The sequence below is a fragment of the Hemitrygon akajei genome, chromosome 23 (assembly GCF_048418815.1).
Source record: "Hemitrygon akajei chromosome 23, sHemAka1.3, whole genome shotgun sequence".
Lineage (NCBI taxonomy): Eukaryota > Metazoa > Chordata > Chondrichthyes > Myliobatiformes > Dasyatidae > Hemitrygon > Hemitrygon akajei.
This window is the reverse complement of record NC_133146.1, coordinates 22,084,962-22,106,316: the sequence shown is the minus strand read 5'-3', so window position 1 is coordinate 22,106,316 and position 21,355 is coordinate 22,084,962. Positions and strand designations below refer to the sequence as shown.

The 21,355-nt window shown below is 43.0% G+C and overlaps 1 protein-coding gene across 1 annotated transcript in view; it reads left to right on the top strand.

Annotated features, from left to right (window-relative positions):
* Nucleotides 1–21,355, top strand: part of LOC140715261 (uncharacterized) — a 95,415-nt gene that overhangs the window by 66,370 nt on the left and 7,690 nt on the right. The window lies entirely within an intron of this gene.

Sequence of the window (21,355 nt, the reverse complement as noted above, 5' to 3'; positions counted from 1 at the left end):
CAGAAGAATATTTAAATATACTTTTAATTATATGATACGGGAGAGAAAGGTAAAAATTTGAGAAATATTAATCGAGTAGTGATATTATTTTTTCTTCTCTTATATATACTTTTTTCATGTTACGGGGGAGCTGGGGGAACTTTGGATCGATCGCTACAGGATTCACATGTGTAATCATGGTGTTTGCCATGACCCACACAACGGAGGGGGGTAATGTTGTGTTTTTTTTCATTCACAACATTAGCGGGGGGGGTTGTTTTTTTTTCTTTATAATCTATTTTTCTTTTATCTTTCTTTGCCTGGATGATCGGAGGGGAGACACATAGCAACATGGAGAATTTTAAAATAATTCCCCAAGGTACTATGAGAGTTGAAATATTATGTATTAAAGACTGGAGTAACCCGTTTAAAAATAATGACTAATTTACTGAATTTTTAAAGTTTTAATGTTAATGGGCTTAATGGACCAGTGAAAAGAAAAAGAATTTTAACATACATTAAGAAAATGAAAATAGATATAGCTTTTATACAAGAAACACATTTAACAGAAATAGAACATCAGAAATTAAAGAGAGATTGGGTCAGAAATGTTATAGCAGCTTCATTTAACTCAAAAGCAAGGGGAGTTGCAATTTTGGTCAACAAAACCTGTACCAATTAAAATACAAAATATATTAATTGATTCTGCGGGAAGATATGTAATTATACATTGTCAAATCTTTTCAGAACTATGGACTCTTATGAATATTTATGCACCAAATGAAAACGATGTAAAATTTATACAAGAGGCTTTTTTGAATTTGGCTGACGCACACGATAAAATATTAATAGGTGGAGACTTTAACTTTTGTCTAGACCCAGTTTTAGATAAGTCAACAAAGGTTGTTACAAAACCAAAAGTAGCAAAATTAACTTTATCATTGATGAAAGATTTAAATTTGATTGATATATGGAGAAGAATTAACCCAAGAGAAAGAGATTATTCATTTTATTCAAATAAACATAAAACTTATTCAAGGATAGATTTTTTCCTACTATCAGCGAATATTCAAGACAGAGTGAAAAATATGGAATATAAAGCAAGAATATTGTCAGATCATTCCCCCTTGATAATGACAATGATAATGATGGATAAGGAGGAATCAATTTACAGATGGAGATTTAATTCAATATTATTAAAACATCAAGATTTTTGTGATTTTATGAAAAAACAGATTCAGTTTTTTTTAGATACAAACTCACATTCAGTTGATGATAAATTTATATTATGGGAAGCGATGAAGGCATATCTGAGAGGCCAGATAATAAGTTATACTTCTAAAATTAAGAAGGAATATATGGTAGAAATAGATCAATTCGAAAAAGAGATTACAAAATTAGAAAAAGAATCTCAAAGATATATGACAGAAGAAAAATGAAGACAACTTGTTAATAAGAAGCTACAATATAATACACTTCAGACATACCAAACAGAAAAAGCAATTATGAGAACTAAACAGAGATATTATGAACTAGGTGAAAGATCACACAAGATTCTTGCTTGGCAGTTAAAAACAGACCAGACTTCCAAAACGATAAATGCAATTAGAACAAGTGTAAATAAAATTACTTATAAACCTTTAGAAATCAACGAAACTTTAAAATTTTTTTATTCTGAACTGTATCAATCAGAATCACAAAATGATATTGTTGAGACAGAAAGGTTTTTATCACAAATAACTCTCCCAAAATTGAATTCGGAAGAACAGAAGGGATTAGACGTGCCTTTTACATTAAAAGAGGTCGAAGAAGCTCTAGGATCACTTCAGAGTAATAAATCTCCAGGAGAAGATGGTTTTCCGCCTGAATTTTACAAAAAGTTTAAAGATTTATTAATTCCTCCTTTTATGGAGCTAATACACCAAGCGGAAAGAACGCATAAACTTCCAGAATCTTTTTCGACAGCTATTTTAATAGTATTGCCAAAAAAAGACAAAGATCTTTTAAAGCCAACATCATATATACCTATTTCTTTGTTGAACATGGACTATAAAATAATAGCAAAGATTTTATCTAATAGATTATCTAAATACTTACCAAAATTAATACACATGGACCAAACAGGATTTATTAAAAATAGACAATCGGCAGATAATGTAACTCGGTTATTTAGCATAATTCATTTGGCACAAAAGAGGGAAGAAATGAGTGTGGCAGTTGCTTTGGATGCAGAAAAAGCATTTGATAGATTGGAATGGGGTTTTTAATTTAAGGTATTGGAAAAATATAGATTAGGAGTATCTTTTATAAAATGGATTAAAACCTTAAATACTAGCCCCAAAGCTAAAGTGGTGACAAATGGCCAAATTTCAACATCATTTCAATTAACAAGGCCAACTAGACAAGGTTGTCCATTATCACCTGCTTTATTTGTGTTGGCGATAGAACCATTAGCTGAATTAATTAGAACTGACTCAGATATTATGGGTTTCAGAGTTAATCAGGAGGAATATAAGATTAACTTATTTGCTGATGATGTTGTGATTTACCTAACTAACCCATTGCATTCGTTGCGTAAATTATCTTCTAGATTGGAAGAATATGGGAAAATATCAGGGTACAAAATAAATTGGGACAAAAGTGAAATTCTACCCCTTACTAAAGGAGATTATAGTCAATGTCGATTAATAACTCAATTTAGATGGCCGATAAATGGTATAAAGTATTTAGGTATAAGAGTTGATAATGATATAAAGAATTTATATAAATTAAATTATTTGCCATTATTGAAAGAAATTCAAGAGGATCTTCATAAATGGATGATGTTACCAATAACATTAGTAGGTAGAGTCAATGCTGTAAAAATGAATATATTCCCTAGATTACAATATTTATTCCAAACACTACCAATACAATTACCGCAGAAATTTTTTCAAGAGTTAAATAAATGTGTGAGGAAATTCCTTTGGAAAGGTAAGATGTCATGAATATCATTGGAAAAAAATGACATGGAAATTTGACCTAGGAGGGTTACAATTACCAAATTTTAAGAATTATTACAAAGCAAATCAACTTAGATTTATTGCATCTTTTTTTGATGAAGATAAACCGGCATAGATTAGAATAGAATTAGACAAAATAGGAGAAAATATACCAGAAGATTTTATATATAAATGGGAATCTAAATGGATACGGGAAAAGAAAGAATCTCCTATACTAAAACATTTGATTGATTTATGGAATAAGATAAATGTTGATGATGAGATAAAGAAATCTTTATTAGCAAAGAGACCTTTAATTCAAAATAAACTTATCCCTTTTACAATGGATAATCAACTTTTATATAACTGGTTTCACAAAGGGATTAGATATATAGGAGACTGTTTTGAAGGAGGTATATTAATGTCATTTGACCAATTAAAGAATAAATATAAAATATCAAATAACACTCTTTTCTGTTATTTCCAATTAAGGGCTTATTTAAGAGATAAACTGGGTCAAACAATGTTATTGCCGAAACCTAATGAAATAGAAAGTTCAATTCATAAAGGAAAAATTTAAAAATTTATTTCTGGTATGTATAATTTGATTCAAAAACAGGCAATTAAACAAGGAATTCATAAGTCAAGACAAAAATGGGAAACTGATTTGAATATTAAAATTGATGAAACAAGTTGGTCAAGATTATGTCTTGACAGTATGACAAATACAATAAATGTTCGACTAAGATTAGTACAATATAACTTTTTACATCAAATATATATTACACCACAAAAAATAAATAGATTAAACTCAAATTTATCTGATCAATGTTTTTGATATAATCAAGAAATTGGTACTTTTTTACACTCTACTTGGTCTTGTTTTAAAATTCAACCTTTTTGGACAAATTTAAGTTTTACTGGAACAAATTATTGGAATACAACTTCCACATAATCCAACATTATTTTTACTAGGCGATATAGAAGGGATAAAATCGAAATCCAAATTGAATAAATATCAGAAAGAATTTATAAAAATTGCATTGACAGTAGCCAAAAAGGCTATCGCAGTTACTTGGAAATCGGATTCATACTTAAGTATAGATCGTTGGAAGAATGAAATTTTTAGCTGCATTCCACTTGAAAAAATTACTTATAATTTAAGAGATAAATATGAAATATTTCTTAAAACTTGGCGCCCTTATTTACAAAAAATAGGATTAAATATATAGATGCTCTGAAGATAAAATTATTGGTTATCTGGGGAAAGAAAGAAATATACATATTAAAACTATTATGAACTCCATGGAGCATGTGGGGATCTTCCGATATCCAGGCATCCTTTCTTTCTTTCTTTTTTCTTTCTTTCCTTTTTCTTCTCTTTTTTTTCTATAGGGATATGTTAGGGGGGAGGGGGGAAGGGTTGATAATTTTTTTTTCTTTCTGTAAAAATTTTTTTTTGAGGGATTTATTTGCCTTGGAAGCCATTCCCACATGACCTTGTGCAGGACAAAGTTGCTACATCTGATGGATGCTCAGCTGGCTCCCAGCTGTGCTCTGCTACGGGTGTGCTGAAACCAGCAGTGGCCCAAGGTGCTGGCCCCTCATGTTGAGTTGTGCTGGTCACTGCTGCACTCTGTTGTAGCCTTTTGTTTGGTGAGGTGCTGATGCCCATGTTAAGTGTTCTTTTAGAAAGTGTCTTTGGTCTGCAATCATTTTTTCTCTGAATCTCCTGCATTTCTGTAAAGGGGTGAAGTTTCTTATGGACAGGGCATTGTCTGTTGGAGTTCATAATAGAATTTCTACTTCAGATTTGTTGGCTGTGATAGGTGTTTTGGTTTCCTAAGCTTTTGCTGGAGACCTCTCTTTAAATGACATGTTACCAGAAGGTGAGAGGATAAAGCTAGGGTAATTTTGCATTTCTGCATGGTGTCAGACAAATTCCACGAAGAATAAAAATGGCGGGGGGGGGGGGGGGTGCATGATGCTTCATTTTATACTTGAACCTTCAGTTATCCACCCTTCTTGCATGTTGTTCAGTAGTCTTTCCACTGTAGAGTTTATTCCCCTTGCTCTGTCCAAGAACTCAGTGCTGGTAGGTAACGCTCATTTATTGTGGTTTGGAGTTCCGGCAACAGATCTGTGAACTCCAGTAGCTTCCATGGTTCTTTGTGTGGGAGCTTTGAAAAATTATCGGGTCTGCTGAAGAGAGATTCTTCAGTTGCCTCCGGAGAGCCATAGCATTTGTCCAGCCTCTCCCACATTTTTCAACCCTTAGCTGGATTATTAATGTGAACTGTCCTGAACCTGCTTGCATGTCACAGTGACTCCCCATCAAGCCACTTACAGAGAAGGACTACCTCTTCACTAGGTTTAAGACTTAGTCCATCCATGGCTTTTTAAAAGCTTGACCTCCAGGACAGATAACTGGCAGACTGGTTATCAAACACTTTTAGACCCGCTATCACCAGGTCTTGACGAGCCAGATACCAAGCCAGATCTAATGCACCTGCAGCTCCAGAATGAGAGCATTGCAGAGACGAGGTTGCCAAATGTGTGTGTTAGGATGGATGAAAGTTCAATCTGTCCATGTTTGTGTAGATGAGATTGGCATCAGTAGCAACTCTTGACTGAGGTTTTTGTTGTGGTGGAAATGCAAGGGGAGTTGTGAGTCTTTGCTGCTGTAGATTTTGACTGTCAATACCTGGACTATGTGAGAGTCATGTTGGCTGTGTGGTATAAACAGCTTCTCCTTGTAGAGCTGGAGCACTTTCTTTTTCATAGCCAAAGTGCATTTGGACATATTTTTCAATAAGATGCATTGGCTGTTGTGACAGCAAAGTGTGACTAAGGCAGTGTCAGCTTTATGTTCTTCCTTGAACACACTTAATGTAGCCTCTGCGCATGCTCTCTCCATGTCTATCCATGATTTCTTTGTGTCTATGCGAGCTTTCTCCATTTGCGTAACAGCTTCACATTTTGCATACACTGCTCTCTTTCTTGCCACTTCAGCTCGGGTGTGGGCTCGTGCTGCAGCTTCATGGATACATTCAAGCATTGCGAAGACGCAATAGGTGCCCCACACTCTGACCTCACTTCCAGGTTTTGGAGATTGATGTCGCTCATGTCGGACACTGACATTGTCATCTTCAAGGTCAGACGGGTTTCCAGTCCATGGGTAATGCCACTGAAGACATGTTATCTTTTCATCTTACTGCCCTCACAGTGTGTGTGTACAAAGCTATGCAGCAAGTTAAACACCTTCTCAAAAATCACCCAAGACAGAAACTTTCTTCAAGGTTTTTAATGAGATCTTTTTTTACAAAACTACAGAAAATTAAGTAAAATGCAGTGGATTCCAGATAATTGGTCCATCTGTTAATCAGAGCAGCCACTTGTTTGAGCCAACTCTTAAAGAGCAGAAACTAATCAAGAAAATAACTAGGATTCCCTTCATTTATTTGGGACACACTGCGGCTTAATTTGGGCAGCAGACTGTTGCAGAACAGCTTCTAACTAGCGTCAGTCACGTGCATTTTCATGGTCACTAGACACTACACCATACTTAGAGCGGACAGTTTTTAAATAGCGTCATTTACATGCGTTTGTGTTCAAAAAGCAGTGATTTTTGTCTCTGATAGTTGGTGAGAAATAAGCAGTAAGACATTTCAGAACTGTTTTGCTTACTCCCCTTACAAGCATTCAGACTTGTGGATGCTAGAAACAACCAGGAGTGAAAACGAAAACATTTCACTACTTCAACAAGTTAGGAACTATGAAGAATTTGAAGATATTGTCAATCATCTTGAAAGTTACAATGAAAAATAAGATTTGGACAATGCAATCATCAAAAGGATTGCATGAAGACAGTCCATTATCCACACTAGGTATCTAAGCTGATTTTATTCATTTACAGTCAATCAAAAGAACAAGGCAGCGTACAGTGGATTGATTCCTCCGTCAATAACAAATAGGAATTCGTTCACAGTTTTATAATACTGTAGTAATACTGACATTGTTTGAATTCATCCTGTTTTTCATTTAAATACATCATTTGTTACTCAGTTAAACTGTAGTTTATCTTTTCATACCATTTCAACTACTTCCGTGAAACTTTGGCTATTGGTGCAGCTGCTTAATTGGGCCAAAATGGATTGGTCCTGATGTTTCCAAATAACCACTGTACGTATTAAGTTCAATATAGGACCATCGTATGCACGAATATACTAATGCTGTTGATTGTTCTCATGATCAGTGTTTACCAAGGTAATAAACATACTGTACACAGCACTCCAAAACTATGCCATGTAAACAAGAGTAAATAAACTTGTGGCAAAGCAATAACATAATAATGATAAATGATAAACATAATACTTCCATTAAAATATATCTACTAAGTGTTTACCAATAATAACAAAAACCTGAGGCTCACAGATGTTTCTGTTTCAAAGCCAGATAAAGACAGGATGAAGAAGAATGTTTTTCCACAACAAGATTAACCCACGCAGGAAATGATATAAAAACCAGTTTATGTACAGGAAGTAATGTTCATAAAAAGTGAACTGCAGCTCTGGAGGCCAGAACACGATGTACTTCCTTTGATGTTCAAAATGTGGTCTCCCATATTTTGGGGAAACCAGACACTGATGGTGTCAACAGCTTGTGAATGGGTTCTTGCTTTAATTCTCCATCACACTCACACTTGGTTTGTGTCTATCTGGGGTCTCCTGCTCTGTTACAATGATGCCCAATGTAGGTTTGAGGAACTCCTCATCTTTCATCTTGTTTCTGCTTTCTGTGCTCATTATCAACATTTTCATCTGCAGGTAAATCTCTCCATCAGGACAATATGCTTCAGAGACATTGTTGGATTGCTGTGTGCTGGGTGAGAGGGCTAGTTGGCATATCTGGCAGAGATACAGTAATCTTAGTTGGAGTGTGTTATTGGAATGGTGTGTCAAAAATGGTATCTAGGAGCGAATCTTGGAGGTGGTGAGGCATGGTTGTGTCAAGGACTGTGTCATTGTATATTTTGATATATCAGAGGAGAAAAATCAGAATCAGATTTATTATCATTGACATATGTCATGAACTTTATTGTTTTGTGGCAGCAATACAATGCAATACATAAAAACTTACTATCAATTACAATAAGAAATATATAAAAAATAAGTACTGCAAATACAGATTAAAAAGTGAGATGGTGTTCGTGGGTTCATGGTCCACTCAAGAAATCTGAGGCAGAGAGAAAGAAGTTGTCCCTAAAAGAAAGTTCAGGAGGGGTGTATCAAGAAATGGTCTTTGTGTCAGGTTTGGTTAACCACCGGCCACCACAGGGGCTCCAAAGACAAGGTGAATCTAACATAAATCACCAGGTCATGCAGATGGATCAGAATCAGAGGGTTCATTTTAACATTTTGTTTGAACATCTAGAACTGAAGCTGGAACGTGTAATACTCTAATGAAGGAGTCCACCTCTACTAGTGCATCAGGATGCAACAGCAGTTATGACTGGGACATTTCTCACAGACTCTTCGAGGATGTCTGGTAAATAAAGCCTGGGTAACTACCAAAGTATAATGCTGTAGGAAACCAAGCCCCCAACTGTTCACCCTGCTTCCAAAGGCATGATTTATTCCTTGACACCCATCACTAGCCCATCCATTACTCTGTGAGAAAAACTTCCTCGCTTGGCTTACGCTGAAAAACACAAGAGATTCTGCAGATGCTGGAAACCTTGAGCAACAAACACTTAATATCCTAATGCAGAGTCTCGGCCCAAAGCATCGACTGTTTATTGCCCCCCACCATAGATGCTGCCTGACTTGATGAGTTCCTCCAGCATTTTGTGTGTGTTGTTTTATACTGATAGCTGTATCTCCTGAGTTTGATCACAGAGAAAGCTTGCCAGCGTTAACTCCGCTCATAATCTTGGAAAATATCAAGAAGATCAACAGAAAATGCTGGAAATACTCAACAGGCCAGGCAGTGTCACTGGAGAGAGAAACAGAAAATTATGAGTCAGACTAAGGAGAAAGAGGGAGAAGAATGCTGACGGTTTCAGTGCAACATCATGTTGTTTAGTTTTTGTGCCTGGATTGAAGTTCTCCTGTCTTTGCTGCAAAAGAATCCTTTCACACTCTGACTACTTTATGTGATGATGATCACTTTAAAGATACTGGCTGAATTTTACGGTCACTGCATGTCCACCATTTCCTAAACCATCTGACCATGTTACAGGTCTGAGCCTGGACAATGAGGCCAGAAATTTAATTTAAGCTGATCTCTCCCTACTTTTATATCAGTTAGAAGTGAAGAGCACTTCCCATTTACTGAAATGTACAGAGATCAGTCGGTATTTCTGGTGTTATGTTCCTGGCCAACCTAAAAGGATAGTACTGTTCTCAAGCTTCAAAACCCTTCTAGGTTTTGGTCAACTTTGATCTATGAGGACACAAGTAGCAGTAGAGAAAGTGGAGAGAGCTCCCTTTAGTCTCTCTCCTTCCTGATAACCTCAGGAAGGAGATCGGGCATGAGCAAGTGCCTTTGCACGGCATGTGGGAAGTGTTACAGTGGAGGATAAAAATAGTGATCATAGGCACTTCTGGTGATATAGCGGCACGCTCGGATACGGGGGCTTCTACTAGGCCAACCAAAGGTCTTTTTTAAACATAGTACAGACTCAAAGCCTCAAACTCACAGTCACTTGGTGGCAGGAAAACAAATGAAGCTACAGATGCTGGAATCTGAAATCAAAGCACATATGCTGGAAGAAATCGGCTGGACCAGCAGCATCTGTGGCAAGAGAAATACCAGTAATACTTCTAGCAGCACACATAAAACGCTGGAGAAACTCAGCAGGCCAGGCAGCAACTGTGGGAAAAAAAGCATCGACTGTGTGTGTTGCTCAGATTTCCAGCGTCTGCAGATTTTCTCTGGTTTGTGATTTGAACACTTCCAGCAGATCGTGTGTGGCTGCAGATCTCAGTATCTGCAGTCTCTTGTGTCTCCAAAATACCTGCAACACGTTTGTTTGTTAATTTAATGTTACCATGCAGATGTTACATTTTTATTAAATCTTTACACTGTAGCGATGTGCTACACACAGCGCTGAAATAACGACACGCAGTCGGTAAGTCGTTTCGAGACTAGTTTCTTCAAACTTCGCGGCGCTGGCATTTAAATCCCTAGCGCCCTCCCTCTCCGGGTGGAAATGACGTCAGAGGTGCATTACCAAAGTCTCCCCCCGTGCGCTGGCTATTTGTGAGCCGGTTCGCCTGCGCAGAAAGTGGGTTGCCACATAACCACACCCCCCCCCCAGAACCGGTGATACACCCCCCAATGTCCACAGTCTGGATCAGCCTCTGTTTGGGAGGTCTGCCTCTGCGCCGCGGTGCCTGAACCTTGACCGGCTGCGCCAAGTCCACATGGGCTGGTTTGAGTCGGTCCACTGTGAAAACTTCCTCTCTCCCCCCAATGTCCAGAACGTACGTGGACCCGTTGTTGTTGATCACCTGGAATGGCCCCTCGTACGGCCGCTGTAGCAGTGCCCGGTGTCCGCCCCTTCGTACAAACACAAACTTACAGTTCTGCAGGTCTTTGGGTACATGGGTCGGGGTCCGTCCGTGCTGTGAAGTTGGTACGGGGGCCAGGTTGCCGAGCCTTTCGCGTAGCCTGTCCAGGACTGCTGCGGGTTCTTCCTCTTGCCCCCTTGGGGCTGGTATGAACTCTCCCGGGACGGCCAGGGGCGCGCCGTACACCAACTCAGCCGACGAGGCGTACAGATCCTCTTTGGGCGCTGTACAAATTCCAAGCAGGACCCAGGGAAGCTCGTCCACCCAGTTAGGTCCTCTCAGGCAGGCCATGAGAGCCGACTTCAAGTGATGGTTGAAGCGTTCCCCCAGTCCGTTCGACTGTGGGTGGTAGGCAATTGTGTGGTGCAGCTGCGTTCCCAACAGGCTGGCCACAGCCAACCACAGGCTGGAGGTGAACTGGGCGCCTCTGTCGGAGGTAATGTGGGCCGGTACCCTGAAGTGTGCTACCCAGGTTGTGATCGGTGTTCGGGCGCAGGAATCGGCAGATGTGTCGGTGAGCGGGACCGCCTCTGGCCACCTCGTGATCCGGTCTACCCTAGTTAGGAGGTACCGCGCTCCTCGGGACACTGGTAGGGGGCCCACGATATCCACATGAATGTGGTCGAACCTCTGATGGGTGGGTTCGAACTGCTGCGGCCGGGCTTTAGTGTGCCGCTGCACCTTGGCTGTTCGGCACTGTGCGCACGTACTGGCCCATTCACTGACCTGCTTGCGAAGTCCGTGCCACGCGAACTTGCTGGAGATCAGCCGGACGGTTGTCCTGATAGATGGGTGCGCCAAACCGTGTATGGCGTCAAAAACTCGCCGCCTCCAGGCTGCCGGGACGATGGGGCGAGTAGCCGGTAGCCACGTTGCACAGGAGGGTCCTATCACCTGGGCCTACGAGAAAGTCTTGCAGCTGCAAACCCGAGACTGCAGTCCTGTAGCTGGGCATCTCGTCGTCTGCCTGCTGTGCCCCTGCCAGTGCTGCATAGTCCACCCCCAGGGACAGGGCCTGGACAGCTGGTCTGGAGAGTGCGTCTGCCACGACGTTGTCCTTTCCCGGGACATGCTGGATGTCTGTCGTGTACTCAGAGATGTAGGACAGATGTCGCTGCTGGCGAGCCGACCAGGGATTGGACACCTTCATGAACGCGAAAGTCAACGGTCTGTGAACGCGGTGAACAGCCTGCCTTCTAAGAAGTACCTGAAATGCCGGATTGCCAGATACAGTGCCAACAGCTCCCGGTCGAAAGCACTGTATTTGAGTTCGGGTGGTCGTAGGTGCTTGCTGAAGAACGGCAGGGGTTGCCAGCGCCCCTCAATGAGCTGCTCCAGCACCCGACCGACTGCTGTGTCGGATGCGTCCACCGTGAGGGCGGTCAGAATGTCCGTTCTGGGGTGCACCAGCATCGCGGCATCTGCCAAGGCTTCCTTGGCTTTAACGAAAGCAGCCGCGGCCTCCTCATCCCAAGTAATGTCCTTGCCTTTACCCGACATCAGGGTGTACAAAGGGCGCATGATATGGGCTGCTGAGGGGAGGAAACGGTGGTAGAAGTTCACCATACCGACGAACTCCTGCAGGCCTTTGACCGTGTTGGGCCGGGCAAAGTGGCGGATCACGTCTACCTTGGCGGGCAGAGGTGTTGCCCCGTCTTTAGTAATCCTGTGGCCCAGGAAGTCGATGGTATTGAGACTGAACTGGCATTTGGCTGGGTTGATCGTGAGGCCAAAATCAGTCAGGTGGGAGTAGAGCTGGCGGAGGTGGGACAGATGCTCCTGACGACAACTGCTGGCTATAAGGATGTCGTCCAAATAGATGAATGCAAAGTCCAGGTCGCGTCCCACCGCGTCCATTAGCCACTGGAACGTCTGTGCAGCATTCTTCAGGCCGAACGGCATTCGGAGGAACTCGAACAGGCTGAACGGGGTGATGAGTGCTGTTTTGGGGATGTCTTCAGGGTGCACCGAGATTTGATGGTATCCCCAGACGAGGTCTACTTTGGAAAAGATTCTTGCCCCGTGCAGGTTTGCTGCAAAGTCCTGTATGTGCGGCACGGGGTAGCGGTCTGGAGTGGTAGCCTTGTTCAGTCTGCGGTAGTCGCCGCATGGTCTCCAACCCCCAGCTGCTTTGGGCACCATGTGCAGGGGGGAGGCCCATGGGCTGTCGGACCTCCGTACGATCCCCAATTCCTCCATCCTCTTGAACTCCTCCTTCGCCAGGCGGAGCTTTTCCGGGGGGAGCCTTTGTGCGCGGGCGTGGAGGGGTGGTCCCTGGGTTGGAATGTAGTGCTGTACCCCGTGTCTGGGCATGGCTGCCGTGAATTGCGGTGCCAGAATCGATGGAAAGTCCGCCAGGATTCTGGTGAATTCATTGTCCGACAGCATGATGGAGTCCAGGTGTGGGGCCGGTAACTTGGCTTCACCCAGGGAGAACGTCTGGAAAGTCTCGGCATGTACCAGTCTTTTCCTTTGCAAGTCAACCAGCAGGCTGTGAGCTCGCAAGAAGTCTGCCCCCAGGAGTGGTTGGGCCACCGCGGCCAGTGTGAAGTCCCACGTGAACCGGCTGGCGCTGAACTGCAGCTGCACTGTGCGGGTGCCTTAGGTCTGTATTGTGCTGCCATTTGCAGCCCTCAGGGTGAGTCCTGGCTTCCTGTTGCGGGTGTCGTACCCCGTCGGGGGCAAGACGCTGATCTCCGCTCCGGTGTCGACCAAGAAGCAGCATCTCGACTGTTTGTCCCAGACGTACAAGAGGCTGTCCTGGTGGCCAGCCGCCATAGTCATTAGCGGCAGCTGGCCCCGGCCCTTGCAGGGCGGGCGACAACGGCGGGCTTTTGTGCCCCACCGCTGGTGGTAGAAACACCACTGTTCACTGGCCTCCTCACTCCTGCCTCTGTGTTGTGTGCGCCCCCCTGCCGGGCCTGGTCTGGTCTGCTGTTGGGCGCGTGGCCTGGTAAACTGACCGATGGACGCCACACTCTCCCTCTTGGCTTTCCACAGCACGTCTGCCCAGGCCGCCACCTTCCGGGGGTCGCTGAAATCTGTGTCGGCCAGCAGCAGATGTATGTCCTCGGGCAGTCGCTCTAGGAACGCTTGCTCGAACATGAGGCAGGGCTTGTGTCCGTCAGCCAGGGACAGCATCTCGTTCACCAGTGCTGACAGCAGTCTGTCTCCCAAACCGTCCAGGTGAAGCAGGCGAGCACCCCGCTCACGCCGTGAGAGGCCAAAGGTCCCAATGAGCAGCGCTTTGAATGCTTCATATTTGCCTTCTTCCGGGGGCGACTGTATGAAATCCGCAACCTGGGTGGCCGTCTCCTGGTCAAGGAGGCTCACCACGTGATAGTAACGCGTGGAATCAGAGGATATCTGCCGAATCTGGAACTGGGCTTCCGCTTGGCTAAACCACACGCGTGGTCGCAGCGTCCAGAAAGTCGGCAGTTTTAGCAAAACTGCGTGAACAGATGAAGAGTCGGTCATCTTTGGTCCAAATCCCGTTTGGACTGTCGGGATCACCAATGTAGCGATGTGCTACACACAGCGCTAAAATAAGTCGTTTTGAGACTAGTTTATTCAAACTTCGCAGCGCTGGCATTTAAATCCCTAGCGCCTGCCCTCTCTGGGCGGAAATGACATCAGAGGTGCATTACCAAAGTCTCCTCCCGCGCGCTGGCTATTTGTGAGCCCGTTCGCCTGCGCAGAAAGTGGGTCGCCACAACACCACTTTTTGGAAAACAATGCAGGGTGCTGTTCAGAAACAAGAGAAAACCTGCAGATGCTAGAAATCAAAGCAACACACACAAAATGCTGGAGGAACTCAGCAGGCCAGGCAGCACCTAGAAAAAGAGTGCAGTTGATGTTTTGGCCCGTCTTTTGTTTCCAGGATTATCCCTAAATTGCTTTCTCGAATGATGGAACAGGTAATGTTCCGAGCAGCATCCCGAGCAATTTCCTCTGCACTCCCTCCAGTGCAATCTGTCTTTTCTGCAGTATGGCAACCGAAGCTGCACACAGTACTCCAGCTCTGTCCATATACAAGTTGTATCAGTGCCCTTCAAAAGATGCTCTTGATGCTCTAGCAGTGTGTTCTAGAGGGATAGAAAATGATTTAAAGAAAAACAAACTAAAACTCCTCATCAGCTGTGGATTCAGTGAAAAGGTAGGATGCCCAATACCAGACCAGCCAATCACCTAGCTGCTCAAGAAGCCAAAAATGTCCTCATGGATTGAGGGTTATTGATTAAGAGGAACATGGATTTCTCTACCTTCCAGTAATTTCTCCCCCTACCTCTTTCCTTCTTTTTCCATTCCCCATTCTGATCATCCTCTCAGCCCTTCTCTTCTCCTCACCTGCCCATCACCTTCATCACCATCACCCTTCCACCTTCCCTTTCTCCCATGATCCATTGTCCTCTCCTATCAGACTCCTTCCTCAGCTCTTTACCTCTTCCACCCATCATCTCTCAGATTCTTACTTCATCCCTCCTCCCCACCCACCCACTTTCCACCTCACCTGGCTTCACCTATCACCTACAGATTCTGCAGACACTGGAAGTCCAAACAAGCAACACAAAATGCTGGAGGAACTCAGCAGGCCAGGCAGCGTCTGTGGAAAAGAGTACAATTGACGTTTCAGACCAAAACGCTTGTGTCCTGCTGAAGGGTCCCAGCCCGAAATGTCGACTGTACTCTTTTCCGTAGATGCTGTCTGGCCTGCTGAGTTCCTCTGGCATTTTGCCTTTGTTGCCCTAGATTTCCAGTATCTGCAGAATCTTTTGCGTATATGAAGGATTGGGTGATTTTTTTTATCCATCCAGAGCGCAGTAATATCAGAGGAAACTCACAGCCTGTTAGGAATTTTAAGGCAGAAACTCCCATCTCTTTTAATAAGTTCTTGGATTTGTATCTGGAGAGCTTTGATCTTGTATTGGAAGGTGAGTTTAGAATTATTAACTCATTTATTGACACGATGGACTGAGTAACTCTGTGTATTCTTTAATTCTATTCTAATTGTTCCCATGTGCACAGCAGAACTGTAACCAGTTTACTTTACCTGCACCAAATTCAGATCAAGCAAATGACAAGCAGTTGGCATAGACAGTTCAAGAATGGATAACTTTTTTTTATTCCAAAACTAAATTTTATTCAGAAATATATACACAGGAAATGCAATATCGTCAGTACTTACTCGCTTTACATTCAAAGTGTCAATAAATAAGTACAATCAGTCTACCGTCAAACCAATACATTCTACTTACTGTGTGTCAGAGCCATTGATGTTTGATATATGGATGATAGAAAAATGGATGGCTATGTTGGAGTGAAGGGTTAAACTGATCTTAGTGTAGGGTAAAAGGACATAACATCGTGAGCCAAAGGGCCTGTACTGTGCCGTGCTGTTCTATGTTTCTTCTTTAAGCAGTACCTCCATAACCTGTTTGAGAGGCTGTTACATCGGACTCAGCCCCTCAGGACCTTAGACAGTGGACCATCCCCACAAAGCCTTTGTAAGAGCTGCACCGAGCCCCAGTGTGCCTCAGTATCTACCCCTATTGCCTGGAATGTGCCCATTGGCAGCGTTTCCTTATCGGCACCTCGTTGCACTTTGATCTGTCTTGCAAACCTCTGAGTTGCTAATCCTCTGCTGAAGGATACACTGAAGCCTGGGACAAATAACACAAAGGTTTTGTGGGGAAGGAGTGTAATCGGAGATGCTGCTGCCATTTCTTTATAACCTGAGAGCTGAACGGAGGTCAGGAGGGAAGAATCGTGAGTTATGTGCCTTTTTTTAACCATCACTTGTTGCCCAGCAGGAATACCAGTTAACTAGAAGAAATTCTTACGTGATGATGTTTTTTTTCCTCACTAATTTTGAGCATGCTGCATATGTTTTGCACCTTGCCCCAGAGGAACACTGTCTCATTCTGCTGTACCCATGCATGGTTGAATGATAATTAAACTTGATTTGATCGATTTGGTAATTCCTTTAAGTACTGAGGAACAGATCAGGAAGGGGAGTTTGGAAAGATGCAAAAATAACAGGGTTGGTGTCATTTGGGACTTCAATTTCACTAATATGGATTGGCATCTCCTTAACGCAAAGCTTTCAAGGGGGCGGGATTGTTAATTGTATCCGGGAGGGATTCCTGACCCAGTACGTAGACAGACTGACTCGGCCATACCGGATCTGGTGCTCAGCAATGAACTGCCAGGTCAGGTGTCGGATCTTTCTGTGGCAGAGCATTTCGGATACAGTGATCACAAATTCCTGGCCTTGGAGAGGGTTAGGGGCAGACAGTATGGGATAATATTTAATTGGGAGAGTGCGACTTATAATGCTACTAGGCAGGAACTTGGGAGCATAAGTTGGGAACTGATGTTATCAGGGAACTGAAAATGTGGATGTTATTTAGGGAGCACTTGCTGGGGATTCTGGATAGATTTTCCACATGTACATGAAGAACAGGCAGATGGCCAGAGTGAGAGAATGAACTGATCAGGGGTAGAAAAATATGCCTGGAGTTGGGGGGAGGTAGGACAGGACCTTATTGAATATTTTGCTTCAGTATTGACTAGTAAGACAAACCTCAGCATTTGTGAGGATGGTATAAAACAGGCTGATATACTGGAACATGTCAATATTAAGAAAGATGATGAACTGTGGAAAAACATTACAATAGATAAGTCCCCAGCTTACCATGGGAAGAGATTGTTGTGCCCTTGGTGATGATTTTTACATCCCCACTGGCCACAGGAGAAGTACCAGATGATTGGAAGGTGGCAAGTGATATTCAAGAAAGGGAAAAGGGATAACACTGGGAATTATAGACCGGTGAGTCTTACTTCAGTGGTGGGGAAATTATTGGAGAGAATTCTTAGAGACAGAATTTATGACCATTTGGTCTGGTTCTCCAAATACTCATAAATATTCATAGTCTGGGTGTATGGGGTGTCCAGGGAGGGGAAGCATCTCTGGTGAAAGGGTTTGTTATGTCTGTTCCGGAGCAGCTCACTCACCTTTGGTCCCCACCGGACATTCAGCTCTCACCTGTGGCTCCAAGTAGCTGTTTGCATGCGACAGCGGCCACACCTAAGTGCACCACTTTGATAGGCAGGCTAAACCAGGTAAGGTAATAGCCAGTGGCCTTGTATTCTGGTGAGACAGTGAAATTATCTCCGGCAGACTGGGCAAATAAGGTTTGCAGAGACATCCAATGGCTAGGAAGGAGGTTCTGCAACACACCATGGAGAGCGAAGGGCTTGACAAGGCACAGAAGATGTCATGGTCATCCATTGCAACCAAGGAAGACCCCGGTTTGTGATCTTTGTTTGTACCACTGGACCGGGACTTCCGAGCTTGAGAGGGTGGAACTGCCCCAGTGCAATGGCTTTTCCTCTTTAAAAACTCTCCCACACAGATTTCCTGTCATCACTGGATATGATGGAAAGCCACCAGTCTGATTGGAGATAGTCAGCATTGCTTTTTGAGAGACAGGTTCCTCATGAGCCTGTTTGACCTATTTGAAGATATGAAAAAGCATATTGATGACGGTAGAGTAGTGGATGTGGTGTATATGGATTTTAATAGGGTGTTTGCGAAGGTTACTCATGGAAGGCTCATTCGAAATTCAGGAGGCACAAGATCCAGGGAAAATTCGATGATGGTAACAAAATTGTCTTGCCTATGAAGGCAGAGGGTGGAAGTAGATGGAGAGTATTCTGCCTGGAGGTCAGTGACCCGTGATGTTACACAGTGATCTGTTCTGGGACCACTGTTCTTTGTGATTTTAATAAATGACCTGTACGAGGAAGTGGAAGACTGGTTTAGCAAGTTTCCAGATGACATGAAGATTGGTGGAGTTGCGGATAGCGTGGAGATTGTTATAGGTTGCAATGGAGCATTGACAGGATACAGAGCTGGGCTGAGAAATGACAGCTGGAGTTCAACCCAGAAAAGAGAGACATGATTCATTTTGGAGGATGAATTTGAAGACAGAATACAGGGTTAATGGCAGGGTTCTCAGCAATGTGAAGGGATAGATGGATCTTAGGGTCCATGTACATAGATCCCTCAAAGTTGCCGTGCAAGTTAATAAAGGTTCAGAGGTTCATTTTATTGACAAAGTATGCATGTACAACTCTGATATTTGTCTTCTCCAGAGAGCCACGAAATACAGAAAAACCATGGGGCTTGTTGAAAGAAATGGCATCAACTCCCCCCACACCCGACACAAAAAGGAAATGAAACAAAACTCACAAATCCCAAACCCCCCCTCACAAAGAGAAAAAAAACAGTGACATAACATCAAATCCCCAAACCCTCCCCTACAGAAAAGAACAGCGCCAATGGTATCAAAACCCCCGACCCCCTCTCTCACACACAAAAACTAACAGATCTCCCAAACAAAAAAACACCAAGAAGAAAATTGGACCCCAAACCCCCAAACACCCCTCTCACAAAAACTAACATATCACCCACCCACCAATCGGCCACAAGAAAGAAAACACCCAAAAACCGAAGGAAGCCAATATAATGTACAGTCCAACGATGACATAAATCTCAGAATATCGAAAACATCTTCCTGTTTGCATTTGAGGAGAGCGGCCGCACAAACTCAGTCCTTCTGTGATGAGTGAACGGCATGCTGGGTTTGAGTGCCACCTCCGGTCCAAACACCGCCAACCCAGATACCAACTGTCAATGCCCCTGTGGCCTCCATTGAGAGCAAACACTGACCCCCTCCGTATCCACCTTGATCCTTAATCTTCCTCAACACTGTGAAATAGAGCGTGACCTCATACCCCATCTCTGGTCTTTTCCACAAATCATTTTGTGTTCTCAATCTTCATTGAGTCCCCATCTCTGAACTTCTCCACGAGGCAGCTCCCAGGACACAGCAGAGCGCTAGATCATTCAATCAAATTCCAAACTGCACATCGCAGGCTCCGACAGTTTCTGTAATAAAATCAAGACGAAAAGAACAAGCAGAAGGTGTAGAGAAAGTGAAATAATTGAAGAGATTAGCTACCTGGAAGATGTCACCTGAGGAATCATTGTTCACTGGTCTCCTTCAGTTTTTTGGTGGTTTCTTTCTATGGCCGAGTTGTGAGTGGGCGATATGTTAGTTTTTTGTGAGAGGGAGGGGATGGGGATTGGGTTGTTAATAACGCTTGTGGCGTGTTAGCTTTCATTAGTCAGGGGATTGAGTTCAAGAGCCGTGAGGCAAAGTTCAAAGTAATTTTATTATCAAAGTACATAAATGTCACCATATACTCCCTGAGATTTATTTTCTTGCAGGCATTCAAAGTAGATACAAAGAAGCACAATAGAATCAGTGAAAAACTACACAAAGATGGACTGCTAATCAATTTGCATAAGACAAACTGAGCAATTACAGAAAAATAAGTAAATAATATTGAGAAAATGAATTGTAGAGTCCCTGACAGTGAGTCCATAGGCTGTGGATCAGTTCAGTGCTGCTGTGAGTGAAGTTATCCACACTAGTTATCATTGGGTGTGTGACTCCACACTTCTGTACCTCCTTCCTGATGGTAGCAATGAGAACAAGGCAAGACCTGGATGATGGGGGTTCTTAATGATGCCTTACTGAGGCACCGCTCCTTGAAGATGTCCTGGATACTATGGAGGCTAGTGCCCATCATGGAAATGACTAAGTTTACATCTCTCTGCAGCCTACTTCAATCCCGTGCAGTAGCCCCCAAAGCAGATAGTGATGCAGCCAGTTGGAATGCTCTCCATGATACAGTGTAATGCTCTCCACAATACAGCAGAAAGCCTCCACAATTCTGATTCAGTTGGACCATCCAGACCTTCATCTTCCTTCTGTCAACCATCACAAGCAGATGCCTCGAGCAGTTTTTTGCTTCCTAATCCTGCAATTGGATATCTCACAGCTACCATTCTCATAAATATACTATCTGATCATCCAGCCACCACCTTCGATCCCTGTGCTTGTGTTCACTAACCTGCTTTAATCAGCAATGCTGATCAGGAAACCTGCAGGAAATTGTTCTTAGCTGTCCATTAGGAAAGCTGTACTTACAGATTTCCTGTTCCGAATTCTGCATTCTCTGCTCCAAACAGATCTATGTCCCTGTTCCTCGTGTTTCTCACAACCATCAATAATATACATGTATTTGTGGGATAAAATTTAATTCAAAGCCTCATGGGAGATGCTGAGGTTTTCAAATTGAAAGTCTAGAAAAAAAATTACATTGCATTATTGGAAATATCATGTGATGCTATTTTTGCCAAGAAGCCATTCTGGCGAAATCATGTCATTTTGAGACAAAATTTTCTGTTATGAAGCAGCAATCTGCTGGAGGAATTCAGCAGACAGAGCAGCATGTGTGGAAGGAAACAAATTGTCGATGCTTTGGGTCTGAAATATTGACAATTCCTTTCTACCTACAGATACTGCTCGACCTGCTGAGTTCCTCCAGCAGATTGTTTGTTGCTTCAGATTCAACATCTGCAGTCTCTAATGTCCCCTTTACTGTTATGAATATTGATACACACAACATGAAATAGAAACAAATGAATTGGCAAAAGGAGTGCACCACTTGGGATCTTGATCCTGCTGTGCTATTCAATATGAACAACTCTACATTCCATTCTACCCATGTTAACATCCTTAAATGTTTAAATTAAAAATTAAATTTGTTAAAAAGCTCCTTTTTAAATAATCTATCTGCATCTCCCTTGAGGTATTCAGAGCTTCCATGCCTATTTCAGGATGAGTTCCAAAGGCCATGACATACTGGAAGAGAAGAATTTACCTCCTCCTGACCTATGAACCATGA